Consider the following 18,709-nt stretch of genomic DNA (forward strand, 5'->3'; position numbering starts at 1 on the left):
CTTCAGATCCCAAGGGACATTGCCAGTGTGGTGCATGCTGATAACTGTCTGTGCATAGCAAATAATAAATATCTGTGTGTGAAGAGTTGGATGTGGACTTGTGCAATGGCTCTTGAATGGACAACACTCAGTCAACACAAAGATTTATTCACATTTGCATAACTTATTGCCTGTCATTATAATAATTATTATAATACATAGACAAGAGGTAATGCTCTGCCAAGGATCTCCGAAGTTACAGTCTTGAAAGCTGTTTTCAAAACAGTGGTGCTAAAAAAATTGGATCAATGGCAGGTATCAAATTTTGTTTTGCTGTATCAAGGCAGAACAATCTTCCGTGGAAATGACAAATTTTGGACATTCCCAGACAGATGTATCACTTACTATAATGAGATGTAACTGTACCATTAGTGAGTTATGAAACATTACCTGAAATTATTTGACGTGTTATATCCCTCACATGCTATAATACTGCCAACGATAAGAAGCACTACACTACCATTAAAAGTATAACTGTCACTTATGGCCAGGTAGTTTATTGCTCCTGCCTATTCCTTTGCACTTCTCGGGATTACTGTGGTAACACAGATTCTGTTTCACACTTCTCAATTGGAAACTACGCAAGTCTATTATGGTGTAGGTGTGAACAGGAAATGAGGCACACTAAAGGTGATAGTCCTGATAGGACCAGGATGGAAAAACGTTGGCGAATCATGCGGACGACACACCCAGGTATCTGTCGTCTGTTTCTCGGTCCAAGGAATCTCCAAACTTAGCTTGTAAACACACAATAAGCAGTGAACCTGACGTAGCTGTAAAAAGAAAGGACACTTTCCTAAACACGTAGCACAGTAATTTCCTGACAATCATTCTAATTCTAACCCGGCCCTTGAGTTGCACAGTTGGTTAGAGCCTTCGTAACTTTCATGGGGCATTCGTCGTGTGTGCAAACAACGACGACAACTACGAAAATAAGGATTGCTCGACGTGCCTATCTATCGTGGGCACAGTAGGCGAAGACTGTGATCGTCGCTGCAATAAGTTCTGGCCGATGACAGCGAGCTGGGAACAAAGTGTGATGCGTGCGTGTGGTGCGTGCCGTCATTGCACAACTCTGCCACTTCACCAGCACTGCAGCATATAGGTACTCATCCGGTTCCTGGGGAGCGCAGACGCCGCACAAACACTTGGATTGCTTCCTGCGTCGTAGTGTGAATGTCACGGGATTAAGTATTGAGCACTCCGATCATGAACGTACCTAAAGCGGTCCTGAGGCTCGTTCTGTTGCGCTAACGCAGCTGCGGCAGGTACATCACCAGCGACTTGCAGAAGAAGCGGATCCGTCGAATATGGGCCGTCATCAAACATGTATATTCGTCACGGGAGCTATTACTAAAGGCATTTGAACAGCACGATTCGCCACTTCCGCGTTCCGAGTCCGCCATCTCCGTATGTGCCTTCGCCTTCGTCTCCCTGACCTTGCTCATGCAAGCTGCAAGCCGCGGGGACTCCTCTGGCTCGCCGCGTTCTTATTGGTCAGATTCCTTGTGACGTTGCTAAAGATTCTCAGCAGGGAGTTCCGCTTGACAGCCGCATCCGTCGTCTGCTGTAGCGCCGCTTACACACGAATTATCCAAAAAGTATTCCGTCGATCGGACTGGGACTTTCGGAGTCATGGTCAGTGAAGGACGGGGAATCTCATTTCACTGTGGTTTCGGAATCGATCTGTGGTCGATGCGACTGTCCCTTTAAGAATAAAACATTCAAGAATGAACCGCTTAAAAAATACACGGTTAAAAATATACATCCTAAAATGAACCGCTTACTATCCCCGCTTAAAGATCACCGTTTAATAATCCACCATTAAAAATAAACTGTTTCAAAATCCCCACACCATCTAGCACGGAGGCGGACTGATTGCAATTTACGCCAGGTTATATCATGTTATGTTATGTTAGGTTGGGATAGTTTAGGCTAGTTTGGTCCTGTGAGGTTAGTTTAAGCCCCTTGCTTGCAGTTCACCTTGATTTGGGCCATACCACATGACTATACCAACTGTAGGGTGGATTTGGGGGGATTCTGAAACATTTTTTTTAACCATATATTCTTAGCCGTGGATTCCTTAGCGTTTTTATTTAAACGGGGATATTTCGGCGATTATTTTTGCGCGTTGATATTTAAGCGTGTATTCTGGGAGATATATTTTTAACAGTGGGTACTTACCTGTTTATTTTTGAAAAAATATACTGTAAGGTGAATTTGGGGGATTCTGAAACGATTTATTTTTAACGATATACTCTTAACCGTGGATTCCTTAACGTTTTTAGTTAAACGGGGATATTTCGGCGATTATTTTTGTACGTTGAGTTTGAAGAGTATATTGTGGGAGATATATTTTTAACAGTGGGTACATACGCGTTTATTTTTGAAAGATTATTTTGAATGGTTTCAAACGGAATACACCCTTAATTTGGAATAGCAGCGAAACGATACTCAAATGTGCCCAACAGCATTCAGAAATATATTGAAGACAACGCGTAAGTGTTGCTAGCAAAAAACAAGAACCTCATCATTCATCCTGGTCAAAAATTGAATAAGAATAATTCAGCAGTTCACTCGAACTGGATGAAACTGATTTCGACATGTATAGGGCAGCTTTGCTACGCTACACTACGCTTAGCAAGTGCTAGTTCTTAATCGATGTGGATCATCAGCTTTCTGCAGGGCTGTGAACAACGTCAAAGCTGGGCAGGTGGGGTTCAGGTGTTTCAATTTAAAGAGCTAAGCGTGTGTAACCTAGACACTGCAGCATATTGCTGCTACCCTGCTAGCCTATTGCTGCTATGGATTGCTGATTGTCAAAGCAATACAAATCTCTCATCATAAGCGTATAGTCTGGAACCATTCAGTAGCGTGCCAAAACTGTAGAAAATACTCTTTGAAACAAACTGTCTTTCTGCTGTATGTTCTAACCGCCAGTACACCTTGATGTAAGTGACAAACGGAATTTATATTTGTACGTCCTGGTGAAGAACTGGTGAAGTTAACGAGTACTACAGGGAAATATAATTTATTGAAACAATGCTTCGTTTTGGTGCATTTTCTGTGTGTGGGTGGAAGGTCCCCCACTCCTCCCATGACTCCCCCATGGGGTCACTTGATGCCGGTGGCAGTGAAATGAGTCCTCTTGATGGCATTAAATGACCTCCCTGCATTGATGGAGTCATGGTGACTCCGGGAGAGGTGGGGGTGTATATGTGGCAGGGTTTGACTACTCCAAGCGGAGCCACCCTAGCTCCCTGATTTTTTAGAGTGCAGATGCTGCTCTTGTCATTCAACTTGATCGCTGGTACGCCAGCACTCAAGGACGAGCTATGCTTCGCGTCAACTGAATGTACGACACCAGTTCTGCAACACGAGGACCATGTTCTTCAGCCACAATTGGAGTGGCACATCAACGTCGAGCAAGCATCGTACATCGTCTAACGTGAACCTACATAAGCAGCTGACTAGCACCACTTCTTTGGGGCACGGCACCTCGTGTACATCAGCAAAAGAAATGTCGCTGCTATGTTTACAGGTTAGTTGCATGAAATGCTGTGAGTGTTACCATAGCGATAACTTGTTCTTGCTCAGAGTGGCGTGCACAAAGCGTGAATTGTTGCAAGATTGCTTAGGATACACGTGTCGTACTGGTGTTTGCCTATTGCAGTGTATCATTAACATCAATACTTGATCTTATCCGGGGATAACCAGATTAATCCAGGACCTATCAACACGAAAACACCTTCCGGATCTAATACCTGAATTAATACCTAAATTGGAGTTATTACATTCTACATCGCTACGATATTTGGTACAAGCACGATATTTGGTTTCTGTATAAGTGCATTCACGGAATGTTTCATTGTTTTGAATTGACCACCTCAATCCCAATACGTGTTCCTGCGCGAACTCTCCGTAATAGCCCTCTTTTTGATCATAGATTTTGCCAAACCTTCTCCCCACTGTCAAATATGCTTGCTTCCTATATGAAATGTTCTCCGCATGTTGACCTTTTTAACGCTAACGTGTGCATTTTTTATGGATCAGTTTTTACTTGTTAATTGTCAGTCTTCCGTCAGTTGACTTGTGCACCATGCACTAAGGCTACCGCTGTTCATGGGCACATAAAATAAAATTTGAGAATTTTAGAATATTGAGAAACACCATTTCCGGTATCCTGTGTCCAAATGAAATGTACCTGACCTGATCCAAATTAACTGTTCTGAGTCTGGAACACCCAAACTAAAAAACACAACACATGCCACAACATTAACAGATAGGTAAATGAGGTGTGGCGAACTTCACTTTGGGATATCAAAATGTAATTAGGAAAAGTCAATGAGTGCCTGAAATATAACATTCCTGACTGATAGCGGGAGGGTCCATGTTCAATTCCTGGTGCTAACATTGACTCTCGTTTTCGTGAAATATTTGTTCGAGTTCCCATGTGCGTGAGAACATGAACGACTCATCGAACACTGAATCCTCATAAAGTGACGAGGGGTCGTCACCCCCAAAGTACTCCCTTGCTTGCATGTGTCCTTAGAGTTGCCTACCACTGCAGAAAAAAAGAAAAAAAGAATATAATGACAAGAAATGCATAGTCATGTGTACTTTATGGTGATTTGGCACAACAGAGAGAATACGGTTAAGAGCATCTAAATTTTAATGAGACGAGACTTTCACGCAGAAGGCTGCACTTCTTCAAGTCTAACATCAAGTTACAAAAAAAAGGATATATAACACATGTCGTAGAGCAAGAAGAGTTAGGGTTGGTACAAACACACAAATAAAAATACAAACATATGTAATAAAATAAAAAGTGGGTACACTTTCGAACAGACAAGGGATGAGTTGTGTAGCATAATACACACGTGACCTCGGTGGCTAGGTCCAGTGTTTGGCACGAAAGGCATTCACGGGAGACACATTCGGGAAACCAGTGCTAGTGTTTTGTCAACTTCTCTCTTGCTGGCTCGAAACTGGTCGAGCTGTACCCCCTTTTTATTATACAGCGTGTTTGCTCTAACGTGTCCAGGAATTATATTTAAAGCGAGCGATAAAACAAAAGCAAGTGGCACTTTTCTGCTACTTGAGTAAGAAACTTACTTAAGTTACTTACGTACTACTTAAGTTTCTACTTCACCTGTTTCTTAGTCAAGGAGCTGAAAAGTACCGCTCGTTTCTCTTTTATCGCTCGCTTTAAATAAAATTTCTGGACGCGTTGGAGCAAACACCCTGTATATGTTTGTACCAACCCTCGCTCGCTACCTTACAACATGCCTTATATAGTCTGGGACATGATAATCATGTTACACTTGAAGAAGTGCAGCTTCTACACGAAACTCGTGGCTCATTAAAATTTAGATGCTCTCAACCGTCTGCTTTCTGCTGTGAATCGTTTCCATCGCGGGATACTTCCACATTGCTCATCCACGTACTATGATTTAGAGTAGCATTATGGACTTTGGATAAAAAGACTACTCAGCACCGCTTATGTATTTTTGCCTACATTTGCCACTAAAAATATATGAATGTGGAATTGCCCACAGTAACGTCCCAACTCCAACACAAGTATTGTAGAATGGAGGAATGTATATACATGTATGTATACAATGTATGTACAAGTATTGTAAATGGAGGAATGTATCTTAGCTTACATGTCAATCGAGTACCACTATCCAGTGTGAAGTTGTGACAAATAAATAGTCCCCATTTTTCTTAGGTATCAGAACTGAGACAGTGAATTAATAAGAGTGGACAATGTTAACATAAATTCTGGGCTATTCTGCAATCAAAGATTCACAGATAGTAAAGGCATCTTCCTCAATGGACGTTGACAACAGTGTAAATTCTAAAAAGTTGTCAGAGATGACATCAGCCTCTGCTTGTCAGAAAGGATTGTATGTCTAAAAGTAACAAAAATTTGCAAAAGGCAAATTAACCTAACTGATTCAATGTACCTTCAGCATCAAAAAGTAAAGCTTGTACCATATGCGAACTGGATGAAGCATATACTGAAATGAAAATTGCTAGAGTACGTTGATCAATTGTAGCGTGGCGCATCACGTTTGCAACGGTCGCAATGTATTTGCAGTGAATTTGTGAGTTTGCAAACGACGTCGCCGTATGCGTACGAACGTTCCTGACGTACTATCTGGGCAAATATTGTGATTTTAACTCAAGCTACCGACTATAATGTGATTAATTGATAAATACAGTACTGAGCCCAAACATTTTACTAGTTTGCTTACGTCATGCCACCCAGGGTCACATGTCCCAGATGTCTCCAAAAATATCGCGCACTTGCGTCTTTCTTTTTTACATCTACCAGATGTCCTAGGGATGAAAGTAAGACACCTTTCAAAGTCACATTGTGGACGTACAGGTAACGTCACATAGACGTGGCGCACGTATGCGACTTGTGCGACCTTTGCAGGATGTACCCGGGATATCTCAGGTTTACTCGGGTTCTTGTACTGTGCAGTGTATTTTTCGTTTATATCTTTCCTTCCTTTCTTTTTGTGCTACTCTTGAGCTCTCATATGCCACGTATGTCCTCATGTAAGTACAGTGATGTCCCCAGAAATTCACTACTGGGGGGGGGGGGGGGTCATGCTTGGTGATGGTTCCACTTACGGAATTTTTCTTAGACACGGAAAGAGTCGTGGCACAATGGTGACATATCTGCACAGCTTTCCCGGTTTATTTGTAAATGTTAGTACTTTAGAACATAGTACATTACAATAGAGATTCATTGTGAACGGCATTTCAACATTAAGATGCATAATCACACGACCGACAAAGATAAGAGACTACCATCTTGTCAACGAACACCTAGCAATCAACGGTGAAAACCTTAGAATACCTCGCTTGGTTGAGTTGGGCGCAAATGCCTCTTGATGATCCACATTGAGTTTGCATGCCCGCAAGCATTTTTGCTCGTACATACGCGCAATATATGCATTGCACAGTCACTTTCAAATGATTTTGGACAAACGCATGGTACGATCATCTGCATGACTGTGGTCCTACAGCCCAAGTTTGACAGCACAGGATGTAATTCGCTGCGCCGGACTCACTACCAGAACGTGTTGGTGGCCGAGCTGAGTGGAGTCACCTGAGAAATTTCAGGGGGGGGGGGGGGGGTTGCAAAAATGCAGGGAGGTTGTACACCCAAATGTGTACAAATTGTACAAATGTGTACAAATTTCGGCAAATACGTTCACCACGAATCTGCACTAAGGTTGTCATTCACGCCTAATTCTTTACATACGTACCCACAGTGTGTATACGATAATCTGACGGTGCCAAGCAAAACTCGTTCACCCGATTACAATGCCCAAAAGTGTGATTACTCTCCCTGTAACGTCAAACGCAAGGCATTCTAGAGAGAGAAAGATAGGCGCAAGTGCATGCGAGCAGTAAGTGATGCAGGAGTGGTGAGCCTTAACGATAAGAGAGTGAAGTCTTCAATTAAACAATGAAATGACTTACTTTACCAAAGATACCTACAATGCGAATGAAATATATTTCGTATGTAGCGTATATATTTCGTTGTTTCGTATATATTTCGTAGCACAGTGCGGTTGACGATATACGTGACGTTCATTCTGCTTTTAGCCACTTTGCCGCTGGCCGGAATGCGACAGCATAATTGCACGAAACCCAGCTGCACAAGTAGTATCAAGAGCGTGTTTTGACATTGGCATATCATCCCACAAATAAAAAAAATGATGCGATCAAGAAGCCTACGCTCTCTCCGCTCCCTCCCACCATCGCCTGTCTACATTCCCGTATGCTTCGTAGATAGGAAGGGAAGTCTTGAAGAACACTGATATCAGTTACGTCAGCGCTATAGGCCGGGCGAACAGCTGCATTCATAAAAAATGGCGCCCGATGTCTGTTTCGAAATGGTTAATTTACGATTATTTAAAATATGGGGCTGTTTTGTGGAAATGAAGGGTGGTTTCGGTATGGAACTTCCAGAATATTGTTACAGTTTCAAGAAGTAAAGGTATCTCCGGAGCTGAACTTTAATGCAGAAGGTACAAGAACCAACCAGAAGCTCGAAATCAGTACTTCACCTTGTTCTCATTTGAAATTCCACGCAGAACAGCAATGTAAATGTCATAGAGGGCTTGTCCGATCACAGAAGTCTTTCTGAAGTATTATGTCAAAGCTTTTGAGAGAACCACAAACCGCGATCGTGAAGTTGTAAAAAATTCAACGCTGCTAACGATAATTGTGTCCTCTTGTACATGAAAGATGTTTTTGATGAGGTATTGTGTTGTGTCGGTGTTGTCCATGCTGCGGTATCCAATGACATATGGATGAAATTTAAATCTTGTGTCCATTATTGCATGAATAAATTTATTTCCGACAAAGCTAAAGCCGTGAATAAAAGGAACCCTTGGGTAACCCGGGAGATCATTCACTTAAAGCGACGGTTACACCGCTACATTCTTAACTCCGTACCCTTTAGTAAAGGGTAAAAAATCGCAATATTTTACCCTCTATTTCAGAAGTTACCAAGTACCCTCTGAGCATTGCCCTTTATAATAGTTACAAAGACACCCACTAATTAGAGGTTACGGCCTTCAATTCAGAACCTTCCCGTAAAGGTTACGCCAACATGTGGCTTTTTATACAGGATGTTTATTTTTATTCGCAACTCTGTAGCGCTCATTTGGCAGGTGGGTTATGTGAATTTTCGCTAATTAATTGATCCGTAGTTACAAACACGTACGTCAGGAAATGTCGGATATGTTTGTAACTACGGACGGGTTAATTAGCCAAACTTAACATAACCCGCCTGCCAACTGAGCGCTGCCCTGATGCGAATAAAAATAAACACCCTGTACATTGTGCGCATATGGACAGACATTTACAGAATACACCAAGGTACCAAAATGCACCAACAGAAAAGGAGATCTTTTCATATGTATATTACAAAAACAGGAGTCTATTTAGAGGTCTTGTATGACAACTGACGTTGCGAACACTTGAAAGGCCACATGCTGACACATTGTGCACAAGTGTGATTTTGATGTGAGGAGAAGCCATGTTCGCTTTACCAAAGATATATATGGAAAGAAAAACGATCTTTAAGTAAGAAGTAATGCATAAAACTGTGCAGAAAGCCAGCGAGTCAGAACAATTGACTTATTTTCGCTAAGCTAAACAGACACAACAAACCAGAAAATTGCAGCTGAAAAAAATTTATTCCACATTCGTGTTGCAGAGGCGAGCGCAAAAGACACAGTATTACGTAAAACGCACACAACCTTGGGAAACATGAGGGTAGAGTAATGCAGGAGACACTACATTAGTAGCTGTGCTGTGCACGCAGCTAGGGCAGCCAATCACATGGGATTTTGTATGGCTCAGGCATAATGAACATAAGATCTGTGAGAAAACTCAAATTATCAAGGTAACGTCGAATAGTATCAGAAGCTGGTTGACAGCTGCGTTATCAGCGTGGGAGGCGCTCTGAGAAGAGTTTGTGTGAGGCGCCATTGCGCAGGTGACGGTCTGTGAACCTGCATGTGGGATCCTGGGAACACAAGTTTGGGCATTGAGAGTAACATTTACGGAATCATTCAACATGTTATTTTTGCATATACCGCTTTCTGATGAGCCCTCCAGCCACTGCCCTCCGCTCGAAGAACTTCCTGAAATGAAGTAAATAAGCAGGTAGCCAATAAATAGCCTGTAGCACTACTCAGAGTTTTATGGAACACCTTTCAAGCAGGGAAGCGCCACCACAAATGCCAAAAAAAAAACAAAAAAAAACGATCACATACCTTCTTCTATCCATGTGTCGTGTTGTACCTTAGCCTCAAGAGGCGGCCTTTTTTACGGCATCTAATTCTGCTCCATCTGCAAACATCAGCAGCCCATTATACCCAGCAGCAATTATGTATGAAATGTGCCGTGACCGTTACATACATAAAATCGGAGGCCAACAATACGATAAAACTTGTTGCGTTGTGTGCCTCGATTTGCATCAATGCAGAACAGCCATCCTCAGTTAGCAGCAGTGTGGACGAAAAAATGTTTTGCTGAATTACATCCGTAGAAAGCACAAGGTACGCTGAGAGAACAGCATAAATGCGGGAAGGCGTTCACTCCACTACTGAGTCTTAGAATATCGTAAGAATACAACAAGTAGGAAGCCGCGAATTATAGATCCTCGTGCTCTCTATCGGTGTACTGGTAATTTGGACACGTTTGGACACCACTAGGACTATCCTCATGTCTTAATGAATTGAGGCGAAACGCGTATATTATACTTATACGTTGCAAGGATTTATGAAGTCTCCGAGAAGACACCAGAAAGTTCTGGGGTAACTCCCAAGGAGTAGGTAGACCAATTGAAAGGTTAGGTTCCAATGGTACACTACTGACCGACCCCGCAGAAATAGCTACGAGACGTAATGAAGTTTTTCAGAGTGTTTTTTGCATCTAGTATTGAATGTCCGGTACAGATCTCGGTAGCCGGTCTTGCGGTAGACGATCTGAACTTGTCGAGGGAAGGGATACTTAAGCCCATCGCCAGTTTACACATAAGAAAGTATTCCGGTCCGGATATGATACCTAATGAGTTTCATAGAACGTATGCATTAATCGTGTCCCAATTCCTGCACTTGATGTATAAGAAATCCTTGTTCAGTGGTGAGGTTCCCGAAGACTGGAAGATCGCTAAGGTTGTCTCGATTTTAAGTCTGGTGAAAGGGAAGATGTAAACAGTACCGATATCTCTAACGAGCTTGTCCTGCAGGATACTTGAGCATATAATCAATCACGAGCTCAGGAACCATCTGAAGGGTCAACACTTTTTTTAATCAACGTGACTTTCGGAAGGGCCAGTCGACAGACTGTCATATGACAGTCGACAGCCAGAGTAGTTGAAGCCGTTCATGACCTTGCCGCAAAATTAGATAAAAGACTTCAAGTTGAGATCATATCCCTAGATTTCCTAAAGACATTTGATACGATAGCTCGCGCAAAATTACTTCTGGTCTGGTCTTACTTCTGGCGCGGTCTGGACGTCGATATTAAGAACTACAAATTCAATTTTATACCTGTTAGATCTTGCGTCTCTCAGGGTTCCGTGCTAGGGCCGCTATTATTTTTGGTATTTATAAACGAGATTGATTCCTGTGTCTGAGCACCTGTCATTAAAATGCTTGCAGATGATTGGTTACTGTACTGTGCCGTTGAGAAATGTACTTATCAATTGCTTCTGTCTAAATGCCTGGAAAATGTTACAACATGTTGCTATGTCTGGGGCATGACAGCTAACTGTAAGAAAACGGTATTTTGTCATATGGGTAACAGAAAATCTTGCCCAATGCATTACTTTACGGTTGTTGCATACTGTGCTAAAAGCTAAATAGGGTAAAAAGTTTTAAGTGTGTGGGAGTCACCATAAATCACAATTTAAAATGGGACGATCATATTCACATCATATGCAGTAAAGCAAAAAAACAAAGAAGTTGTGGGCGTTGAGATGAAAACTGCATCTTGGCACCACAGATACCAAACTATAAGCTCAATACCTTAATTCGCCCAGTTCTTGAATACGCTAGCATAGTTTGGGACTCTTATACAATGAAGTTAATTAATAAACTGAGACACGTGCAACAGATGGCGGTAATATTTATTATGGGAAATTATGGAAGGACTGCCTCAGTAACACGCATGCTTGAGCCGCTACAGATGGAACCTCTTGCCAGACGACGAAATATGGCCAAGTTACGGTTGTTATTCCTTATCTAACACAACTTTGTACAAATTGGCAATTGCATACATAGTACGCGGGTAGACTGTCACAGCAAACGAAGCAATCACGCAAAGAATATCAAACCGTACATCTCACACATAGATGTCTTCAAGTATTATTTTGCTGATTCTATTGATTTGCGGAACAGCTTACCCCAGTCAGCCGTCTGTGTTGACGACGTACACAGCTTTTCCAGTTTGTTACCCACTGCCCTTGACACATTATCTCGAGTATGATTTTGTGGTGCTGTGATATTCTTTCATTGTGAAATATTATGAAACAGGGAAAGCTATGCGTGGACGAAACGCCCAATAAGCTATGAGATAAAAATAACCAGAGAGCACAGCAAAGTATCGTCAATATGGCGATAAGGACCCTCGTTCACAGCACATTATAGGAAGACACGGTGTCCAGGAGCATAGATGTCCGCCTCTCGAAGGCCTTTTGAGACACTTGAGTGCTTGAGGGAGTTCCATGGCTTTCCGTTGACCCATTTCATAGTCTGCCCTAAGGCCGCTTTTAAAGGGACTCTGGAATGATTTTTTCTTCCTTTGATCAGAAAGAAAACATGTTTCTGAGTCTATAACCAAAATTTTACCTTCGTCATGCCAGTAGTACTCTCGGGAGCGAATTCAAACGAAGCGGCGAGGGGAGTACTGCTGGCGCCATGCCGTGGCAAGCTGCCGCGCGGAAACACAGGCAGCGTCACGTCATCGTGACGTATCGTGGTCCCACCAGGAGCATGCGCCGTGGTATCCCGCGTATCGGCGTATGCGTTCATTGGGAGTGAAAACCTCCATGACGCCAGCTTCCGCGCGATGGTCGCAGTCTATCCCAGTCGCATCCTGTGGTTTTCGCTGACATGCCGGGACGATGTTGGATCGTCGGTTGACCTAATTCACGTCAATATTCGTCGGGCATCCAATGTCATATGCTTGCCAGTACCGAGACGAGCTTTTGATGCCACGAAGCAATCAGGCAAGCAACATTTGCATTGCGATTACGAAGGGGACGCTGAATCTATTCAACGTACTGAATAACGAGCGCAGTGTCGTTTGAATCAAGATGTAGCACCATCACAACAGCTGTCAACGCCGGGGGAAGGACATCCACCTAAACAGCGCATTAGTGTGAGTACTTTTCGTTATTGGGGCTAACTAAGATCTCTCAGTCCGTGTGGTCCAAATGCTATCACAGATTTCAGGATTGCGTAAATGGGCTCATTCTCATCTGCGTGACTTAGAACCTCGCGGCCGCTCACGGCACACACGAGGGAGAGAGAGACAAAATAGAAGTTGCCAAATCTAGTTACGAAACTCAGATGGTGCACTGTTGATAAAAACAGACTTCGTTTAGCATGATCTTAACAGAATATGTATGTAATATATCGATCATATATGTATCTGTATGTATATAAATGTATCTATCTGTCTATCTCTATATATATACAGGGTGTCCCAGCTATAACTGCAAACGTATCTTTTAAAAATATATATAACACTTTTTCCGAGATGAAATCAATTGCAATACAGCATATGCTGAAGGGCACTCCCTAGGAGGGCATTAGCAAAGTCCAAAGGCAATGTCTTAATTAACTTTCATTAATTAACTTTTTAATTATAAAAGCTACAAAGTTGTCCTAATGAGAACATCTGTTCCTTTGGGTCACCTGATATCGTAGCCGCAATTTAACACATAGATTAAAAACGCTTTTTTAAATCTATCTGTTAAATTGCCCATTAAATAAATTAGTTTTTGTTAACATTCCTGTAATCTGTAGTCCAAGTCTTATTATTTAACTTATATATATATATATATATATATATATATTTGTAAGTCAAACGTCGCCATGCCAGTACTGGACAGCTGTTTCGGCCTTCTTGGGCCTCATCAGCAGTACGCAGGCTAGCAACGTTTGAGCGGATGGCGTCAGAAGGTCACGTGGCACGTGATGCCTCCCGTCAGGGTGTCATAGGACACCTCTGAAAGCCCAGTGCAAAGCCAGTCAAATGTATAAGGGGAAAAAAATAGCAGGAGCTCTTTGGCTGCACGTATAGCATATGTTTGTAAGTCAAACGTCGCCATGCCAGTACTGGACAGCTGTTTCGGCCTTCTTGGGCCTCATCAGCAGTACGCAGGCAGGCAACGTTTGAGCGGATGGCGTCAGAAGGTCACGTGGCACGTGATGCCTCCCGTCAGGGTGTCATAGGACACCTCTGAAAGCCCAGTGCAAAGCCAGTCAAATGTATAAGGGGGGAAAAAATAGCAGGAGCTCTTTGGCTGCACGTATAGCATATGTTTGTAAGTCAGTAGATGAGTGAAGAGAAAAGATATATATATATATATATATCTTTTCTCTTCACTCATCTGCTTTCATGTTCACCTTTACAGGTAACTTCCTCAGCGGAGTCTGAAACCCCTGAGGTGAGACATCATGATCACTGCATCCCACTATTCAGAGCAGACCAATGTTGTGCAGCCTCCTTCCAGATTCCTCTTTGCAGCATTGTATTACCTACCATTCGTGCTCTGTGTGTTGTTCGCAAGTCCTTTCTTTTATTATTTGATTTCAGTTTGCTTCGTCAAGTACATAAATATGATATTGAGGGGGACATTATCTTGCTTACTCCTGAATAAGCTAGGATGCTTTTAAGAGGTGCACACATTTGTTCCTTATCTTATAATCGTTACTCAGATGGATTACTACATCCATTTACATTCACCGGAACTGGGGTGGCATACTGCGTTTTTCATTTTCTTCTCTCAAACCAAGGCGGCCCATGTGTACGGTGGCTGAAGTCTTTCACCAGGGTAACATGCCAGAACAACTCCAGCAAGTGCTCTGCAGCTCACCTCTAAATTAAATAAACCTAAGTTTGATTCACAATGTCCTCAGGAGATTTTGCTCCTGCTACAACTCTACACTTTGTTTTACACCACCAAAAATAGCCTCACCAACCATTACCATACCAGTGGTACTCTGCTGTGTTGTACCAGTTCAACTTGCTCTGGGCATCCTGTAAAACCTGTGCAGCTACTTCAGCCTTTGTTTGCTGGTAACATTGGTACCAATACAGCTTTGTGACACTGTAAAATAGAATACATCATGTGTTTGCATATGCATAAAACTTATGCATGTGTAGCATATAATGTGTTAATGTAAATGATTAGGTCTTATATATTTTACTTATTGGACTGTTTGAGCTAAATGTCGACATTCAAACAGCTGTCTGAGCCTAGTGCCCTCAACCTTGGCACACATAGAAGTGTGCCCACACCCTTGGTGGAGCCTGCACAGCTGACGACCCTGTGTCCAGATGGCAAATCGAATAGGTATTTCACCAAGAAATCTTATTTCATCCAAAAGACCAAAAAGCAGTTTATTTAAAATTGTTCCAATTACTTGTCGTTTTCTAATTGCAATATTAAGAGCATTCTACGTGACTATTGGGGTTTCTTGCTTCATTTCAGTCACCTCAGCTCGGGATTTCAGACTTATGTAACACAATAATATAAAGTGACAATAATACGGGGGAACTGGTATCGTCCCTCAGTCTCGGGATTATGGATATATTGCACAGTATTGGAAACATTGTTGAACAATAAATGTGTTAAACAACAAACAGTTATCAGAAATATACCGGGTGTCCCAGCTAAACGTGACCATATCTTTTAAAAATATATCTGTCACTTTTTTTCTGAGATGAAATCAATTGCAATATAGCATATGCTGAAGGGCACTCCCTAGGGGGGCATTAGGAGACTCCCAAGGCAATGTCCTAATTAACTTTCAATAATTAACTTTTTACTTATAAAAGCTACGGGTTTTCAGGTTCGGGAAATTTTATAGTCCCTTTAACGTGGTGCAGCAGGAAAAATTGGCAGTATTCAATGGATAATGGGCTCATGGACCTTGTAGATGCCTTTGTTACAGGGGTGTTATACTCCTGGCATTAGTGAAAAGACCTAGTGTTTAACCCTATCTAATAATGCTGCATATGCAGTATATTATACAAAGCATGTACTGTTAAGTCTAAAAATATCGTATAAGTAGTACTTTATTCGAGCACATAAAATTAGTTCGGAATAGCCTCAACACCTCGTAGTTTCGCGAAATCGAGTTTTAAACATTGCAAACCAAGAAAACGTACGCATATATAACAAAAACACCTGGGGACAACACTGAGATGACCTCAACACCCATTGAAACAACGCACAGAATGCCTCACGTGATCAATGAAGGGAGTTGCCTCAGGACAGAAGCCGCCGATATTTCGAACAGCACTATCAAGCAACAGCACTGATCAAGCACTACAACAACAAGTTTCTACAAGAACCAACATTCCCGTCAATGTAAAAGGGTGAAGAAGCACAGTGCGGGCCTCATGCGTCAAAGATGAGCTTTCACTTGCGGAAACAAAGCAAAAACAAATGTATCGGTGACTCTATATCGGAACTGCCCTTATCTTAGTTGCATTTTCTGTATTCTTTTAATCTTTTTCCAGGATGCAAGAGGCGGCAGTGTGCCCTTTCGACCCGCTCACATTCGGGGTGAAGGAAAGACGCGTCTCTGAAGATACGCAATGAAGAGATGATGATGATGATGATTTGAATTTTTTTGCGCAAAAGCTACTGGGGCTATAATGCGCGAAACAACAGGGTAATGTAATGAACCTAGTTAAAACTTGAAATGCTCATATTAAAGCAACTTGGTTAGTGGTGGTAAAAAAATATGAAAGGGTAAAAAAGAGCTCACTGTAAATTCACAGTTTCTTAAGATATCCAATGTCCTTTAAAAATTATATACTCCAGTAAAAGGAACAATAGCCTCATCACTCAGCAAAAGAGCTGGATGAAGAGGTAAAGAGCAACGATAAAATTCAGTGAGATGACGCACGCACTCTCGTGGGTCCACCCCACGTAGCAAAACCCCGTGAGTCATGTGTGTGTGTCCAACCCTTAACCTGCACCTTAAGACATCCTGTAAGTAGTAGGGGATGGACTCTCATAGTGCACAACGCTCAACTGTCCTGAACACGATTTAATTAGCAATTAGAGCTAATTGGGACCCCCCACATTAATCAGCACCCTCCAGGGAGCCACCACACTAATTGGGGAGCGTCTAACTCGTGTCCAGACCAGCTGAGCGTTGTGCACTACGAGAGTCCATAAAAAAGAAAAAAAATAGATAGAGATAGAGTGGAGAGAAGAAGTTTAGTTGAAGATCAACGATGCCATCTTGAAGAAAGCGGTCCCGAACGGCCGCTGACCATCGCCGGGCGACGGAGCACAGAGGCAGGTTGCAAAGCATCACAGCTATGACCACAACTTCCGGACATCCTGTGACGTCATCATGACATGTCTGGGCAGGTTAGGACAGCTCTGGACATGCGAGGAGAAAAACACTCATAATACAGAGGCTGGGAAAGCAAGAGTATGCTAACCATCAATAGCAATCAACAAAAAGAATTAGTTACACAACAAATCATCCCACCACAACAGGAGCGCAGAACGATGCGACTGCTCCATCCGCAGCCAGGCAGAGAACTGACTCATAATGGTTTTTTCTCCTGTATAAAGTCCCGCAGCTGCACCCCCTAGCGGTTACTTTCTCAACTAAACTCACGACAAGATTATTAAGAATCACGCCTGCGCTACTCTCATTACCAAGGCAGAAGAAGATAGAAAATGGCGGGGATGCAGGGATAACAGCAACCAGCGCCCGACGTGCACGAGCATGAAAATCGCAAACAAAGCGGGGACAAAGTTGGCAAAAGCATTAGTTACACAACAAATCAGCTCACCACAACAGGAGCGCAGACCGATGCGACTGCTCCATCCGACAGCCTGACACAAACTGAGTGAGCGCAGGGACTGCGGAGCAACCGAGGACACGTCTGCTCTCCGCGACAGCCAGCGAGCAACTGACTGGGGCGACGCGCCATGGCAGCTACGCATGCGCGCGCTCTTAGCGCCCTCTGCGGCGACCACCTGCGAGAGGCTAAGAGGGAAGAGCATTCCTGCGCCCTCCTCTTGCGTTGCTCATTGGTCGTGACGTCATCCCATTGCCCCAAGGCTACACCGATTTTTTTTTCACACGGTCGATCGACACAACTGGACAAGGTCAATCTGCAATGAAGCCATGGCATGACGTCATCATGCACCTGTGTGGCTCAAGGACGCGTACGCTCTAGACAGGGAACCTATTTTTTATTGAATCACTATTCCAATATTATTTCCTTTATTCTTCTATAACGATCGCATAGGAAACTATTGCGAATTCCAAAGTCTTACTAAATGAGACTTGCAAAAGAACAAAATATCCTAACACGTAAACTCCATCAATGGCTAATAAGAGGACTAGGCACTCAACAAATCAACACAGAGTACGGGTAACAAGGAGCGCAGAACGATGCGTCTACTCCATCCGACAGTCAGGCACGGAACTGAATCGTAATGCTTTTTCTCCTCTATAAAGTCATGCATCTGTCCCTCTTGCGGTTGATTTCTGAACTAATTTAATTGTAAAATTATTAAGAATAGCACTACTCCCATTCAAGGCAGCACTATCGACATCATCAAGAATGTTCCTTGTCAAAAAGAAAAAAACTACATGTAGAAGGAAAGCATGCATATCGGGGCATGTCAGGACACGTCAGGACAAATCGCGCGACTGCTGGGCAACAGAGGAAAACAAACACTTGAACAGAGTGAAAAGGCACTCACCATCATCGGACACGTACACTACATTCCCTCATTGTAAATCCGCTCGTCACAAAATCCACCTGCATCGTCAAACGCCAATCACCAGTGACAAACCATACATCCGCACCCCATCAGAGGCAGACAGAATCGCAGACATCGAATGCGAAAACA

The 18,709-nt window shown here is 42.8% G+C and overlaps 1 protein-coding gene across 2 annotated transcripts in view; it reads right to left on the bottom strand.

Annotated features, from left to right (window-relative positions):
* Window positions 1-18,709, bottom strand: part of LOC135378947 (uncharacterized) — a 342,028-nt gene that overhangs the window by 188,906 nt on the left and 134,413 nt on the right. The window lies entirely within an intron of this gene.

This window comes from Ornithodoros turicata, chromosome 1 (assembly GCF_037126465.1).
Source record: "Ornithodoros turicata isolate Travis chromosome 1, ASM3712646v1, whole genome shotgun sequence".
NCBI lineage: Eukaryota > Metazoa > Arthropoda > Arachnida > Ixodida > Argasidae > Ornithodoros > Ornithodoros turicata.